General features: G+C 34.8%; 1 long non-coding RNA gene across 1 annotated transcript; it reads left to right on the top strand.

The window, feature by feature from the left end:
* The first annotated feature begins 4023 nt into the window (after positions 1–4023).
* LOC123328556 lies at positions 4024–5452 on the top strand. Its single transcript, XR_006543452.1, has 2 exons — positions 4024–4313; positions 5184–5452. It is a non-coding gene; the product is annotated as an uncharacterized LOC123328556 (long non-coding RNA).
* The last annotated feature ends 8041 nt before the right edge of the window (positions 5453–13493 follow it).

The following is a 13493-nucleotide window of genomic DNA, read 5'->3' on the forward strand; positions in this document are numbered from 1 at the left end:
GTCATGTCCAACTCTTTGCAACACTATGAACTGCAGTCTGCAAGGTTCCTCTGCCCATGGGGATTGTCCGGCAAGAATACTGGAGTGGGTAGCCTTTCCCTCCTCCAGGGGATCTGCCCAACCCAGGGATCAAACACAGGTTTCTCACATTGCAGGCAGATTTTTTACCAACTGAGCCACCAGGGAAGCCAAGAATGCTGAAGTGGGTAGCCAATCCCTCTTCCAGCAGATCTTCCTGACCCAGGAATCAAGCAAGCATCTCCTGTATTGCAGGCAGATTCTTTACCAGCTGCCCTACCAGGGAAGCCCTGCATGGGTGCTAAGTAGTTTCAGTTGTGTCTGATTCTTTGTGACCCCATGGACTGTAGCCCCCAAGGCTCCTCTGTCTGTGGGATTCTCCAGGCAAAAATACTGCAGTGGGTCGCCATGTCTACCTCCAGGGGCTCTTCCCAACCCAGGGGTTGAACCCATGTCTCTTATGTCTCCTGCATTGGCAAGCAGATTCTTTACCAACAGGCCACCTGGGAAGCCCCCAATTAAAAGTCAATTATATCTCAATTAAGGAAAAAAAAAAAAAAAAGCCCTCATTGCTTTCTTTCTCATACTGCCAAATGACTCTCAAGTTCAGGAACTCAAATTTAATTTCCTATTTCATTTTCCACAGACTGTGAGATGTTTATCTGTATAAGTAGAGCAATTTTGTTGTTGTTCAGTCGCATCTGACTCTTTGTAACCCCATGGAGTGCAGCACTCCAGGTTTCCCTGTTCTCCACCATCTCCTGGAGCTTGCTCATACTCATGTCCATAGAGTTGGTGATGCCATCTAACCCTCTCATCCTCTGTCATCCCCTTCTCCTCCTGCCATCTATCTTTCCCAGCATCAGGGACTTTTCCCTTGAGTTGACTCGTTGTATCAGTTGGCCTAAGTATTGGAACCTCAGCTTCAGTATCAGTCCTTCCAATGAATATTCAGGGCTGATTTCCTTTAGGATTGACTGGTTTGGTCTCCTTGCAGTTCAAGTGACTCTCAAGAGTCTTCTCCAAAACCACAGTTTGAAAGCATCAATTCTTGGCACTCAGCCTTATTTATGGTCCAACTCTCACATCCATACATGACTACTGGATAAAACACAGCTTTAACTATGAGTAAAACAATAGGTGTCATATAGTAAGTGCAGAATAACTGTTTAAGAAGTGAATGAATAAACACTTTTCTGGCATTTTAGATTTAGCTGTTGCATCACTGCCACCACTCTGAGTTATGGGTAAGAATACAGAAACTGCTATACGCCATGAGAACCAGATTTGTCTGAATACATGTAAACTAGCACAAGGATTTCACAGACTGTATCCACTCTAACGTGTGAGCAAAATGAAATCATACAACTTTGTGAGTCTGAGTTTTGTTACTGTGAGTTCCCAAGAGAGGCTACTGGAGATGTTATAATAAAGAAAAATTATCCTTCCCAATGTCCCTTCACAAAAACATAAACATTCATTCATCACCCCAGTAATCTAGACATTAAACTTTCCTTTTTTCTGCTACAGTGGATTTTCATTATTCACAATAGTTATATTCTATAAAATTGCCATAAACACTGAATTAGCTTATTTGAACCATTGCTCCTAGGAGAAATACACAGTTGGGTTTTGCAAGCTACTAGTTACAATATTTTTTCAATCAAACAACACACAACCTGGTTTCATGTGTATTTCTGTTTACAGCACCTAACCTAACATATATTGCTAATTCACTAACATTGAACTCACAGTCAGAAACACTAAAAAACATTTCTGAATGAAGCCTACCTAACACATGAATTTTCTCTGAAAAGGCATCACAGCTTTCTCACACTTAGCATTACTAGTTTGCACCCCTGTGCTATGCTCAGGGGCCATCTTAAACCGTGAATTATCAACAGAAAAGCACAAAATTCCCAGACATTAATGGTCACACTAAAAAGACCAACACATAAAGGACATGTCTTTATAATATGAGGGCTGAAACAAGAACTCAGTGTTGCCTTGTGGCTTGATCTGCCTCAGCTAGGAGCTTGTACATTAGGCAACTCAACCTATCTGCTGCTCTACACATCTGCCCATGTCTGCAAATAACCTCAAAGGAGTCATGAGTATTGATTTTCGGGTTACAAATGAATGTCAAAGAGCAAGCCAATTTGCAAGTATAGAACTAACTGATAGCAGATCTTAAAAGATGTATTTCCTTAAAAATATTTACTGGTGGTCATTTTATTCAAAGACAAGAAGACAGTGACTAATGATTTACTTCTCTTGTAGTAATGAAAACAAAATATTTATTAAAAATGGGAGAGTAAAATCCCAAGTAGAATTTTACAGTATGTTGATTCACAGTAGCTTTTTATCAAATTGAGTAAAAATCAATTAGGCTTTATGGTTTTCCTGCAATAGCAAATGTAAGACAAAGAAAATTGCTGATTCTCTCCCAATAGGTTTATTATCAACTAAATTACCTGGTTTCTACCATTGTGCCTGGCCTTATTTTCCAATCTTTAAGTATTAGATTACAATGCTTCTAATATTTTTTTAGAAATATATGTTTGTTTGATATGTTACTAGAAAACATATTTTTTCTTTTTTTATTTAATTAATTAATTTATTTTAACTGGAGGCTAATTACTTTACAATATTGTAGTGGTTTCTTGCCGTACATTGACATATTGTCTCACTATTACACGTGAGGAAACTGAAGTCGGGAAAAGTTAAGTGATGAACATTTCCACATAGAACTTTTTAAATTAATGTTTAGAATAAATGTGTGGTTAGCATGAGAATAAAATATCTTATTTGCACTGTTTATTTTTAAATTTTACTTGTTTTTATTTTTTTTGAGTCACTAAGTCGTGTCTGACTCTTTGTGACCCCATGAACTGCAGCATGCTAGGCTCCTCTGTTCTCCACTATCTCCCATAGTTTGCTCAAATTGATGTCTATTGAGTCAGTGTTGCTATCTATCCACCTCATTCTCTGCTGCCCACTTCTCCTTTTGCATTCAATCTTTTCCAGTATCAAGGTCTTTTCCAATGAGTCAACTTTATAAAGGATGGAAAATTATCATCAGTTTAGAAACTGCCCAGATAATTAAGAAACCAGAGGCAATTCTAAAAGCATCACTCAGTTTTTGAAGGTACACTGTGATTCAAACAATCCCCATGATACTCTTCCTTGTCCCCAGGTTCTTGACCTGACATTTCTCCTTTTTTCATTTTCAATGCACATTTCTCTCAGTCTTGTATTTTTAATGCAGAACTTTTGCTTTGAAAAAGCACAAACTGGAACAAAGCAAGTTGATACTCCCTAAAAGGTTGGATGTGAAAAATAATCATGGGTGACAGCTTGATTTACCTCGAAAATATGCTGAGAATAAAGTTCTACTTTCTGTTCATTATCAGTTGCAAGGTGACTCTGAAATAAATACAGGTCTGCTACTTTCTCATATGGTCTGGTGGTGTTGCAAAGTTTTTTGACCTTCTGATGCATAATAGTAAGTTACAGGCATATAGGAGTTATAAAAAAAATGTTTGTTAAATGATTGTTAAATGGCTAAATGGTGGCACTGATTTAAAAAAGACTTTGACGTACTTTTATAGGCACATCTGGTTTTTCGTTCTCCATCAGCTTTTTAACTTAAATTAATCACTTGAGCCACAACCTGCCCAAATTAGCAGAACATCCAGTTTCTCATTTGGGGGGCTTAACATTAAATAATGCTGGGATTTTAATCAGCCTCAATCTAACTCTGTTTTCAAACACTAGGAAAAGATTTGCTTAGAGAACCTGAATAATCTAAACATGAACATTAATTTTAATCTGTCCTTGCATTTTTCACTGGCATAGAGGTCACATTTAAAACTAGTGCTACTCTTTTTGATGTGTACCCATTCCTCAATAAAGCCCTTGCTCAGCCCATTTCCTCACAGAGTCAAATAGTGAGCAAGGAATGTAATGCCACTCCCTTATTTGGCTAGGAGTTTTGCTTGATTGGCATCCATAGTGAGAGCTCTCTGGTTTATATATTCATTGCTCCTCCTAAACATAGCTTTGCACTGGGGATGTCAGAACTCGCCAAGAGGAAGACTCTGGTGTCAGTCACAGGCTGGGTCAAGACCAGCCCTCCTGTGATGCTGGTCAGATCTTCATACTAAATTGACAGCACCAATCAGACTCTCATTGCCTTTTACTGGAGACTTGGACATATTTACAGCCAGCTAAATTAAGATCATCTCTGCTTATCAGAGAGATCATAAAAACACTGAGCCTCAAAAGGTAAAGAGGTAAGTTCTATTTCCTTTCCTTCTAAAAAAGTTTCTTTGCATCAGTACAAAAATAATTCAAAAGACCATCACAAATCATAAAAGATTTATTCCTAGAACAATGGGATGAATTGTGCTTAGATTTAGATAACAAAAAGGAACATTCAAAATTGGTCTTTTTTAAAGAAAAGGGTTCAGTCCTCTGGATAACTTGTTGTGTCCCTCTGACAGAAAAATTAAGACAGAAAATGTTTAAGTGGCAATCTCTTGAAGTCCTGATTATTACCTCAATGTCCTGCTTCATGAATATTATTTAATAGTCAACTAATGTATTTGCAATGACACAGGTCCTGAATTATTCCAAATCTGGTTTTTCTTCACAATATTTCCTCCTATTCATCTCTTCTGTATTTTTCCTATCTTTACCCTAGATTGAGTCCACCTCAGCCTGTATCAAAATTTTTGCTATTATTTGCATTATGTGCAATGGTTAAAAAAGTATTTTCATATATCTTACCTCACCAGAATCTTCATCACTAAACTGAGAAAATACAAACAATGACATTGAAAATGCTTATTCTTCTACATAAAATCTGTATGCTTACCTATATATGTGGCCACATTTTTTAACCTTTTTATTTATAAAATTTCTAAAACCAAATATTCTGTAAGATTTGCCTAGAAATTGAAAAGTGTGAGTAAATTATAAATGAACTATAATCTAGAATGGAAGGTGCACAAATTATTTTGATGATGAAGGAAAATGTTGAATTCATTTTAAAATGAGTAATATTTTAAATATTTATAGTGTACCAGACATTGCTATATTATTATCTCATTTGAAATTCACAAAAAACCCTAAAAGGTATATGTCATTATATCTATATACAGATCAGAAAATACATATTTAAGAGTCAAGCCATTAGAGGCCTTCCTTGAGATGAGAGATTCTCCTGGTGGCCTTGAAGAAGCAGGCACCCATGAGTTCTACAGCAGTGAGAAAAGAATTTTGTCAACAACCATATGAGCTTAGAAGACCCTGAGCCTGGAATGAACCCCCAATCCTGCAGTCCCTTTGAGATCCTGAACAGGGGACCGAGGTTGTCTTATGCCTTAACTCCTGACCCATGAAAACTGTACAATAATAAACATGTACTCTTTCAAACCATCAAGTTTGTGATAATTTAAGTTGCAATAGATTTAATACATCTGATAGAGTTCACACAATTACATCTGATAGAGTTCACACAATTGGCAGAATTGAAACCATGGCTGCCAGACCCCAAAGACCAAATAGTCTTTCTAATGAATAACTGCTATAATTTACATGTGATAGAAAGATGAAATGATGGAATAGATGGTTACATAGATGATAGATAGATAAAGATGACAGGTAAACAGAGGCATTTTTATTAAATGGTGAAATACAGGCTGTTAAACCCCTGGTATGGAAAAAGGCTAACGTCACTAAAGCCAGAGATTTACAGGCCACAAAGTATGTGTTAACCATCGACGTAAGTTTTAAAAGGGGACATTTAAACTCTAGGATATAAAAAAGAATGCAAAATTATAAGAAATGGAGAAAGTCTATTGAAAATATTACATAATATTTTAAAATGAAATAGAAGCAAGAATCTTTTTCATTTGGCATTCTTAAAGTTATGTTTTGAAATCCTATGCTAATTTTTCTCTCAGCAAACATTAACTTGCTATTTTAACTTTGAAAATTGTATTTTTCCTAAACAACTCCAATATTGTTCCTCTTTCCCTAAAATACCATTAATTTTTGGCTAGTGGCTCTAGTGCAGTGTTTCTTGGATGTGAGTAATGAATTTTAGAATCAGACAATATAAGTTCAAGTATCAATGCTAACACTTATTGGCATACGAACTTAAGTATCCTTTAACTCACCAAAGTTGCACTCTCTCATTTTGGAATGGACAGTAATAGCTTCTACCTGTCAATGTTAGTATAACTATCAAATGTCATAATGTCTTTAGCTTGCTTATGTCTAGTTAAGGTGTCAAACGTTCACACAGTTTCTCTTCTGGTATTACATTTTATCATTGATGGCTATTTAACATTCAGGCACAATGACCGAGAGCAACTGGCATGTACAAAAAGCTGTTCTAAAAAGTAATGATGTCAGCATCAGCAATCATAATAGTCCTCAGGTAGATTTTCAAAGACCACAAGAGCAGATTCATGTTAGGCATGGAAGTAGACATGCCTATTTCATGAGTCATTTTCTTAACCTCTCTGGGGTCATGCATTAATACTTCATTTTACATGTGCAGAAATACCTATAGATAAAGAGCTCCCTATGAGCTAGGACAAAGCACAAAACTAGATTTTTTAAAAAATTTGTTTCTGTTGTTTGCACACAGTGAACATCAAGCCCTAAAATAAAATTAAGATTTCTTGTTAGCCTCGTTCCCAAAGCAGTGCTGCTCCAACTTGCAACACAAGCAAAGCACTTGAAGCTATTGCCAGGGTGCTGCAGAAAATGTGTTGGATCACTTTTTTTGCTGGCAAAGCTGAGCTAGTTCTGCTCAACACTCATTTCACACAGAGGTAGTTCTAAAAATTCCTAAATAAGGGCTAGGTTCTCAGGCATTTAGGATGATCCCAAACTAATGATACTGGTCAACCCAATACAAAGTAGCCAAAAAGATAGTCTACATAGTGATATATAAAAACAGTGACTTGAGATACAGAATTACACACATAAGTGATATATAATACCCTCATGCATCAAGCAGGAATGAAAAATTGAGAGTTAAGTTCATGTCACTGGTGGGCAGAATGCCTAAATTTATACTATCTGTATGTCCATAAATCTGCCAGACAGACAATGGAACAATTTGTCCAGGACTAATGGAACAGTTGGAATCAGTGAATAATTGAATGAATGACCGTGAAAGCATTTTAGAAACATATTTGAATCCATTTGTATGATCATGGAGAGACTGAGCATGATGCAAAAAAAAAAAAAAAGCTTATACTTGAATATACCATCTACCCTACCTTAGCAATACTGTGCTTCATAGTTTAATAATTCTGAGATTGATGTGACTCACACAATGTATCCTATGACTTATATACAGGCAATACTATTTAATACATGCAAGAGCATCCAAGACTTAGGTAACAGCTATTATAGTTACTCCATACAGTGTCTGATATGATAGTCACTCAGAACTTACTATTTGGAACTGTGTTTCCACAACTGAGGTTTGTGGGCTGGAAATCTTTTGCTACTCTTAAAAAGTGTTCATTCTTTCTCTACATCTTAGCTATAATAGCATACCTTTTCATTGCTTGGATGAATAAATCTTGTTTGATTTATTCAAATGTCTGCATCTGCTTTTTCAACTCATATACTATTGACATTAGTCAATATTTATTCAGATATGCTATTCTTAAGGTGGTTAATATTCTAATATTGGATATTAATTGACAAGGGAGAATCACTGCATATTTTTCTCATATTTTTTAAATATCTAGATACAGACACAAATTTATTTTTCATTGAGTGTCTTAAGGAGCATGCATTTTGGGGAATAAATTTACATTGTAGGCTTTAGCTAATGAGGTTCAAACTCTAGCTTTGGATCTCCATTCTGTTCAGTCCTAATTACAATTCACTTTTTAATGTGCCTCTTCTGTTATACAACAGTTGTCCATTTGCATCCTTGGGGGTTTGATTCCAAGAGTCCTCAGGAATAACCAAATCCATGTATACTCAAGTACCTCATATAAAATGGCTTGGTACAGTCCACCCTCCTCATCTGCACAATGCACAGTTGTAGAATCAAACATTTAAATTACAGATTGGTTAAATCTGTACATGAGAAATTTCCAAACAGAGGGAAGGCTATTCTCTATTGGGGAAAAACAAAAACAAAAACCTTCCTATAAATGTATCTGTGCAGTTCAAACACCTATTATACAAGAGTCAATTGTATATTGTGCAACTTACATTGTAGTTATCCTTGAAAAACATGGCATGTTTAACTTTTTCAAATGCTAACATTTAATTGAATAGGATATATGCACATTTCTTTTGAAATTTACATCTTTTAAAAATGTACTTAAAAATATTAATTTCCACTGGGTGTTTTAAATACTTCTTTGGATCTTTATTTACTATTTCCTACTCAATAAATAGATTTTTCAATCACGAGGGATTGAGTACTATTATTAAACAAAATTGGAGACTACTCTAATGATGTTATAATGAATGAATATGCATCATCTGTAGTATTAAGCAGAAAACCTTAAAACAATTAATGTGCAAAACCTTTTAGAGTTGTAGTCCTTGATATAGCAAATATGTAATAATTTTGCTCCCTTTCTCAGACTGAAAATTAAGTAAATTCTAGGGTCTTGAAATGATTGTCATGACTATTTCTTAGTTTCTTATAAAATACCTAATTGATTTTCTAACATAATAAATGCTTTTATCTTTAGAAAAAAAGTGAAGACAAACCTCTAAAATTAAGTATAAAAATAAAAAAGCAATTTAAGTATGACAAAAGCAGTATCAATAAAAGAAGAAAAATGTGTTCAGCTTTATTGTTGAGTTTTGTGGAATTTGAATTCATTTTTGAATTACAGCATATTTAGTACTCTACTAAATGGATCATTTTCAATACAGTCATAATGAATATTACCATGTACTGTATAGCAAGGGAATAGAGCTGAGTTTGCCAAAATTTCATTCTTGGAAGCGCTGCCAATGTAAAAATAGTTTCCTCCCCTGGTACAATATTTAAGAGGCTTTAAAATTCTTCAGAGAATTATTGGAAGTTACTTTATAGAAGAAGCAATCAGTTGTGAGTTTGAAACTACACTGCATTGCTTGTTCCCATCTAAAAACTCTTTCTGCTCCCCCGGCTGTTCTTTACTTTGCTAGGTCATTTTATATTGTAAAGGAACTATTTTGTGACCATCTGCCACTTACATCTTTGGCCCCAATCTCCTCTTCTCTGATCACTATTGATTTTCCAAATGGACCCAACCATAAACTAAATGCAGCAATCATTACATTTTGGTTAGAAAGTGACTTTGCTACTGTAAGTTGTATCTGGATTACTAAAGCATCAGTCAAAAACCTCCAAAAAACTGAAAGCATTTCCCAGAGGCATGGGTTTTTTAATTGCTACAATTAAATATGCCATTAAGTCTATATTATCATCATTAGCTCACATTTTCTATTTTTTAAAATAAATTAGCCACACAAATACCCACATTTAAGTCCTAAGCAAATACTTAACACAGCTGGTACTCCTCATATAATTTTTTAACTTTGTGTCATTTCTTTTCAAAATTGAAACATCATTCAAGAAAAAATAACCAGTTTAACTTAAAGAGGCATTTGAATTAAAATCCTTTATCTCCCAAGGTAAAAGGATTGAGACAATAAAAAGATCAGTGGTTGGCAGGAGCTGGGAGGTGGTGGGAAAGAATGAATAAGTGGAGCACATTTATTTTTAGTACAGTAAACTATTCAATATCATAATGATGTGTACATAACATTATACATTTTGAAAAACCGTTAGATATGTACAACACAAAGAAATGTAATGTAAACTATGGACTCTAGTTAATAACATGTGAATAATGGTTTATCAACTGTGACAAATGTACCACACCAAAGCAAGATGCTAGTAACAGAGGAAACTGGAGTGGGGTCGGTGAATCTAACAGTGGTAGGGTGAGGAGAGGCAATAAACAGAAATGCTATGTACTTCCCACTCAATTTTTCTCTAAACCTAAAAGTGCTGTAAGAACTAAAGCATATTTATTTAAAAAAAAAAAAAAGTCCTTCCTCTCACTTGTCTCTCTATATTGCATTATGATTTTGTGTATCCTTTCCTAAAATTAATGTCAAGGTATTAGGGGAAGAAAATTTTGAAAGTTGGCTATGATATGATATTACAATCCTACTGGCTATCTTGAAACCTCACAAATGTATCCACTGCTTCCTGATGTTCTTTTTATAGCTTTGTTATATGCATCAAAATCATTTCCAGCACAATATTAACTCTCTCAGTGATCCATAGGTTTAAAATAAAAATGACTGGAAACAAACAAACAAAAAAAAAGGTCCAGAAACTAAAATGCAAAGAGAAATTCAAGCAAATATAATATATTATATATAATATTATAGAATGTAATATAATAATACATATTATAGCATATATTACATTGACTTGTCCATTTAATTTCATTGTGAAATGGGACTATGGAGCTGAAATATCCATTTATCCCTCCCTGAAGCAAACCACTTAACTGATGATCAGATAATAGCTGTCTTATATTGCTTTAAACAACTGGTATATGCAGACTACCAGCCCCTCCTTCATGTTCCCAGGCTGTTCTTGCTTCCATGCTGTTTCCAGGAACCTATATCATGTGTTGTTTGGGGAGTTTTTTGTTTTGTTTTGTTTGTCTTTTTATATTGTCTTATCATTTCAAAGAAGGAAATCTACAAGTTTTTATCTCTCTCTCTCATAAAAACTATTCACTAATAGTACTTTTTACCATACTTTGAAATCTTAGTATGACTTAATTGACATCATATAATATAAACAATATATATTTAATAATATAATTAAATATATTTACTATATGCTTTATTTTACTTTTAAATACTGTTGGCCCTGTCTTTGGGGATTATTAGAAAGAAGGAGATAAGCATCTTTTGATGGATGAATGTATAAAAAAGATACACACACACACACAATCAAATACTATTTAGCCACACACATGAAAAAGATATCTTGCCATTTGTGACATGGATGGGACTTGAGAGCATTATGCTAAGTGAAATCAGGCAGAGCTAGATGAACACCATAAGATCTCTCTTATATGGGGTATTTAGAAACAAAAACAAAACAAACAAAAAAAGACTTACAGATACAAAGAAGAGATTGGCAGTTTCTAGAGGCGGGAGGTCAGGGGTGAGTGAAATGAGTGATGGGAATCAAAAGGTACAAATGTCCAGTTATAAAATAAATAAGTTGTGGGAATATAATATACAGTATGGTGACTATAGTTAATAATAATGTATTGCATTTTTGAAGTTGCTAAAGAGAATAATTTTTAAAAATCCTCTTCACAAAATAAAAGAAGGAAAGAAAAAAGAGGAAGTATATAAGAAGATAAAAAAGTGGGAAGGAGAGAAGTAGAAAAGACAGTTGGAGTTCATAAATGAACTCTTCCTAAAGCTACTTAAACTGTACAGATATTACAGCTTCTGTATGAGCCTTCATTTTATGTATTTATAGATTCAAATATCCACTAATAGTTCTTTTTACCATACTTTGAAATCTGAGTTAGTATGACTTAATTGACATCGTATGGTAGAAACAATGTACATTTAATAATATAATTAACTATTATATTTATTGTACTTTCTTTCACTTTTAAATACTCAGATAAATGAATAGAGGTGCTAACAATTTCATGCACTGGACTATAATAGATGGGAGCAATAGTAAGAGATAAGGAAGGAAAAAATATTTTAAAAAATTAAACCATATCTGTTGACATGCTCACGTGCTTAGTCACTTCAGTTGTGTCTGACTCTTTGTGACCTATGGACTGTATACTGGAGTGGGTTGCCATGCCCTCCTCCAGGGGATCTCAACCAAGGAACTGAACCCATATCTCCTGTGTCTCCTGCATTGTAGGCAGGTTCTTTATCCATTGAGCCACCTAGGAAGCCCATATCTTTTGACATGTCTAGTCAAACATGTAATAAGAGATTTGAAAGAAACTTACTTATGACACATTCATGAGATACACTACTGAACATTGGGAATCCTAGAAATGCATGCCGAATGTGTTCCTAACTCACACCCAAATTCCCCATAAAGGGGTCACACTATTTGTCTCATTTTCCAAATCTTACTATTTTCTCTGATAAAGAATGGCTTAATCAAATGATAAAGAAAATTTGTTTCCTTAACCATTCTATTTTTTAATGGAATAAAAATGATACTTTTAGTCTAAATAGGGACATGATGTGCAAATGGGGATGAACAAATCCATTATCTCTAAACCAAGAACATTAAAAAATTTTTCCTCTATAGAGTTTCCCACATATTCATCATTCTCAAGTTGAATTGTGAAACTTGTTAAAGTATAGATATGAAAAGCATTGCCAATATGTCAACCACCTTAATACCATCCAAACTTCCTGCAATTGCTGCATTTTCTTCTGTAAGAAATGTCAAGATTTCATCAAAAAGTCTTTTAATTTGGATATTCTCCATACAGTTGTCTGGCTATATTCACTCTCTAGTTTGCAACTTCTTTTATACCAGTTGTCATTTCTGTAACCTTTCCAACAGCAACTGTGCAGTCTTGGGACCATGATGCAGAATATCTCACTCAACAATCCTCCCACAAACCATCTGTTCCTAGAGACATCAACAACTGTTGGCATTGGGAAACTCTATGAAAAATGGGGGGAAAAATCACTCAAAATGATAAAATGAAACTTTCTCAGAGATCTTAAACCCCTGGCATAATAGGCAAACAATTGACATAAAAATACCAATATTATTTGAGTAAAAAACTTCAAGTCTGAAAAAATAAAACAATGAAGCCAAAACGATCAAACCTTCTTTACTTACTCTTCCATCACATTCACACAGAGTTGTGCATCAAAAAAATTAAACTATGATACTGAATCTCTATAAAATCATGCAATATGCAAGACAAAACATATACCAAAAATGTGAAAACACTTTATATATGTTTTATATATGTATATGTGTGTGTGTGTGTGTGTATATATATATATACATAAGACATATATGTATACATGCTGCTGCTGCTGCTAAGTTGCTTCAGTCGGGTCCGACTCTGTGCGACCCCAGAGACGGCAGCCCACCAGGCTCCCCCGTCCCTGGGATTCTCCAGGCAAGAACACTGGAGTGGGTTGCCATTTCCTTCTCCAATGCATGAAAGTGAAAAGTGAAAGTGAAGTCGCTCAGTCATGTCCGACTCCTAGCGACCCCATGGACTGCAGCCTACCAGGCTCCTCCCTCCATGGGATTTTCCAGGCAAGAGTACTGGAGTGAGGTGCCATTGCCTTCTCCAATATGTATACATATACATTTATATTTGTTTCTGAACTCTTCATTCCTCCCAAACCCATCAATTTGATTCACTGTCACAACTTTC

Source organism: Bubalus bubalis, chromosome 2, assembly GCF_019923935.1.
Source record: "Bubalus bubalis isolate 160015118507 breed Murrah chromosome 2, NDDB_SH_1, whole genome shotgun sequence".
Classification (NCBI taxonomy): domain Eukaryota; kingdom Metazoa; phylum Chordata; class Mammalia; order Artiodactyla; family Bovidae; genus Bubalus; species Bubalus bubalis.